This window comes from Salvelinus sp. IW2-2015, unplaced genomic scaffold (genome assembly GCF_002910315.2).
Source record: "Salvelinus sp. IW2-2015 unplaced genomic scaffold, ASM291031v2 Un_scaffold5590, whole genome shotgun sequence".
Lineage (NCBI taxonomy): Eukaryota > Metazoa > Chordata > Actinopteri > Salmoniformes > Salmonidae > Salvelinus > Salvelinus sp. IW2-2015.
In genome coordinates, this window is record NW_019946855.1 from 37104 (window position 1) to 41948 (window position 4845).

The 4845-nt window shown below is 42.2% G+C and overlaps 1 pseudogene; it reads left to right on the top strand.

The window, feature by feature from the left end:
* The first annotated feature begins 779 nt into the window (after positions 1-779).
* LOC112078375 (neuropeptide B-like) lies at positions 780-2382 on the top strand (annotated as a pseudogene).
* Positions 2383-4845: the final 2463 nt, after the last annotated feature.

Below are 4845 nucleotides of genomic sequence, written 5' to 3' on the forward strand. Positions count from 1 at the left end.
TGGCAAGCCGCGGCGTCTGTTCTGGGCGCTGCAGCTTGAGCCACACGACTGGGCAATAATCAAGAAAAGACTAAACTAAGCTACACTTGCTTTTGGAGTGAAGTGTCATAAAAGCAGATCATTCTTTATTACGGACAGACCTCTCCCCATCTTTACAACCATTGAACTTATGTTTTGACCATGACAGTTTAGAATCTAAGGTAACATCAAGTTATTTAGTCCCCTCAACTTGTTCAGCAGCCACACCATTCCATTGGTTATATAGGCTTTCTCTAAAAACGGGGATCTTATTTACACTGTTGTGGGAGTACGGCGTTCTACCGAAGGGAAACTAACAAGCTAACTGAAAACGTGTTCTTTTAGGATAGCGTATAATTACGAACACTTGAACACATTTCCTAATCCATCAGTGGACTGTCTCTCTCATTCAACTGAAGTTGGACCATCATGACGAAATTCCAGTCATATGCCAATAAACATAATTTTACTTTCTAGTTTCTCAAGAAACAGATTATGAGGACCGGTGTGATGTCACTATGTCAACCTCCCCCTACTCCCCAAACACAGGGGGAAGAGAAAACGCAAAATCCGGATTGGATTGTTCATCTGCGTGCGTAAAGATGAATCATTCAATCCTTCTGATCCAATCGACAGGTCACGATCGTCGCGCGCGCCTATATAACGGCCACAACATTCGAGAACACCCAACCAACGGAAGACGGCCAACAAGAACGTCAGTTGATATTGGTAACCTAGGCTACAGCTCACCAGAGAAGAAGACAAGAACAGAAGAACCAAAACATCCCGACGACAACCGGAACCAACCAACGTCAAACCAAACATTCCATCCAGCTGCGTAAAAAAAGCGTCACGAGATGGAGAGGTCTGTTAGATTCGCCGTGGTGTGCGTCGGTATCTCCATGCTTATCTCGTGCCACCCTATCGAGCGGGGTACAAGCAGTCCACCGGACCGAGCTACCACTCGGTCGGCCGAGCCTCGGGTCTGCTGTCCGGGATCCGAGGTCCCCGTACATCCGGAGGTCTGAGTCAGAAGAAACGGTGATGGACAGCGGGGAGATACCGGCACCGAAACAACTTGGTGACTGACGGTAACCGACAGACCCCCGTGCTCAAAAACATGGTAAGTGTGATTTGGGAGGTAACATCGTTGAATTAAAGTCTAAGGGAATGGTACCCAAAGAGAGTAGGTTAGGCCCCATTAGGCCTATATATGGTCAAATACAGTACATTTATTCTTAGATTCTACCTGCACGCAAATGATGAATGAAGTGAATTGATTGCCATTGCCAAATTTTGCCATTGTTATAATGTATTTTTGGGGGCAAAGTGCCTTTAGTCACATTTAAAAGTTTAAACATCTTTTAAAGGTGAGATTATATCAATTGGAATCGACTAGGAAGTAGCGCGCCAGATTCAGACTACTGCGTAAAAGGCGCTGTCCTTTTAGCACCAGAGACGCGCGCAATTTGCCTTACTGTCACAAAGGAATTAAAACGTTTTAGCAGTCTTTATGCCCGATTAAATACATTGTAGACTATGGCTAGACCTACTTGAATATATAGCTATAAATAGTAACCTGAACGTGACAAAAAAAAAACTGAACTAAAACCAAACTTTGAACAAGACAAAATGTTCTTAGTCGGTGTCTATATTTCAATGTGGACATAAAATACAAATTATTTTCATTTCTTCTACATTTGTATCCATTCGATTTTTCTACATTTCATCACATTTCCACTAAACAGGGCCTACTTTTATTTGCCACAATTAATGGACTGAACATCATTTAACTCGCCGTTTTCTCTCGCTCTAGGCTATCTGTGTGACAGACATCTCTCCCAACTGAAGAGCTGCGAGCTGCTGCGGGGACGGGACGAATGTACGTTCCAGTGCAAGGCTGACGTGTTCCTCTCCCTCGACTCGCTGGACTGCCTGGCCGCGTGAGACCAACAAATCTCCCGCCGGCGCCAAAACAACAACAGTTGACTTTCCGCGAGGCAGATGGCGAGAACCGCAGGCGCGTTGAAGCGAAAAAGAAGGGACCCGTTGATTGAACGATGACATTGAATGGTTTCCTCATCATCTTATATATATAAAAAAAACGGATGTGGATAATGTTTGTTTAATACCTAGCGGTGTAAAACAAAACAAAAAAGACAAAACGAAAAACCCAAAGTGCAAGTGTGTGTTTGTTGATGTGAGAGAAAGTTGTTTACTAGGCTACAAAGCTGCTTTTTTGTCAACCCCCCCACACTCCCTAATATCCTATGCCGACCCTCACTCGGCCCCCCTCCGTTGTAGGTTACCTGCGTTGCCTAATGTAGGCGTATTATTAAATGTTCATAAATCGTTGCCTGCTGAGCAGAACACTTGTCAAAGTACCTTTTATTTATTTTATTAAATGAACAAATTATTGCTAATTTGATTGGTGTTATACATTTGGTATTTTATGCTTGACTGATTGGTAGCCTAGGCTACATATTCATTGTGGAACAAATGAAGATATGTTCGTTTGTGCAGTAGGACCCTAACTATTTCGAAGGCCTCAGCAACAGAAATCACTTATATATTTTAAGTATTTTCATCGCTGACAATGTTTTACACTGAAGCAAATTCTTCTGCAGTCAGTTGCACTATATTAGCCTATTCTAAACTGGCGTAGTTAGAGCCACTGAATGCTGATTGGCTGAAAGCCATGGTATATCAGACCATATACAATGGAGTATGACAAAAAGTACTGTTCTAATTACAATTGGTAACAGTTTTATAATGGCAATAAGGCACCTCAAGGGTTTGTGTATATGGCCAAATATTACCACGGCTAAGGGCTGTATCAAGGCACTCCGCAGTGTGTCGTGCTTTAAGGAAACAGCCCTTTAGCCGTGCGGTAATATCTGCATATATACGCACACTGCCCTCGGGCCTTATTGCTTAAATCTGCTTTGTTTTCTTCCGTAAACAACGACTGACACGGCCAGTAACAAACGACTCCGAAACATTAAAATAATTATTCAATTGGGCTACCATTGATTCTGGAGACCACCTAAGGTCAAGTTATTTCACAATATCGGATCTGAATCATATAATCCAATTTGTGTCCAAATCTCACCCAAAACTCAAGATTTAAAATGTTTATAGATGACAGAATAGCATATGAACACAATTTGAAATAGTACATAAAAAGGCACTTTTCTCCCCCCAAGATGCCCCATAAACGGGCACAATTAGGAATGTGATTTCTTTATAAAATAACATAATGGATAAGATTTTATTTCTCATGAAATGCTCAGAAAATAGTTTGATAGCAATAGCTTCCACAGATACTTGTCTGTTGCGGCAACTTAGGCAAAAAATCCCCAAATTCAATGACAGAATAAAACATGTAAATTAATGAAAAAGAGGAAAGAAAGGAAGAGGTGTTGTGACGAAGTGGAAGACGAGAGCAAGAGGTGAGGAAAAAAAGAAGCAGCAAGACGGAGGAAAGAGAGAGAGGAGGACACCATAAGGAGTGATGAGATTTTACTGCAGTTAAATAAAGCCAGTGTTTTCTTGTGATCTCTGTCCATTAAGGAGTGATAGGCATTGATGGAAATGGGAGGAAAATACACACCAGTCTATAAGCATGAGTGGAACGCCACTTACCTCCACCACACCAGACCCTGTATGGATGAGTGACCCACTAACTCACACTCAACACGCTAGTTACCACAAACTGCCGCCGCAATCTAATGGACAAACGGTAAATACTCACTTCCTGCCTGCCTGGCCCACCACACACTAAGACATGACACAAAGCTGAATGAGCATTTTTAGCGGATGACTGCTAACCGAGCAACCAAAGCTGAGAGGAGGCCTTATCATTTACCATCTACAATTGATCCCTCCAATGAGCTGCTAAGGCCAGCTCTGGTATGAATAAGAAATATTAACAAGTATGTGAAGAATTAATGTTCATGTTGTATTATTCATATTCGGATTAGGGTTGCATAAACAACAACAATAACAACCAAATAAATATGTCACCATAGTCCATGATTGTTCACAAAAACAAGGAGAGGGAAAGTGGAAATGTTCTCCAAAGGACCTCATCTCCTCGTTTCCAAAAGTCATGTAACAGTTCCAGAGGAACTGAACAGCAGGTCTTTCATTGAAGTCGACTTAAAAACGTTTTTTTTTCCGGAACCGGAAAACGGAGTAGGGTGACGTAGCCCTAGTCACTGATCTTGGGTCGGTTTTCCATTTCCCACTAAGGTTAAAGCAGCCAATCAGCAGTTGAAACAATAAACAAAGCGTACTCCCCGTCTGTTTTGGTAAAAAGCTGAGGGACGGGGCTGGAGAGTTGTAACCGCTCTCAAATCATAGCTAGAGCTATGGATGCAAAGACTGTCAAATCCATGATAGCAACATTCAGTTTTTAACCATTGTGAGGCTATTTGTTTACATTTCAGTGTTTTACAAACGTTGGAGTAAAACAAGCTTATATTTTTTAATTAAGCTCATGAGGCATTTATAAGTTACATTCTTCAAGAATCAATTTGCGGCAGTTGCTAAATTCCAAAATGACGTAGCAACTGCTGATTGACCCTTTAAGGTTTGATTTGGTGAGGGGAAGCTGAGTCTAGCTCTGTACCGAGGGAAACTTCCCCCCAGAGCCAGAAGCCAACCAGCACCATCAGAAACTGTTTAGAACTCATAGGAATTCTTAGAACCAATCAAAGCAGAGAGACGGCCTCTAGGTTCTCTTTGATGATGGTGTCCATGGACGACCTGGAAAACAATCTGTCGTCTGACGGTGTCCGTTGCCGGTGGTGAAGTGGTGGTAGA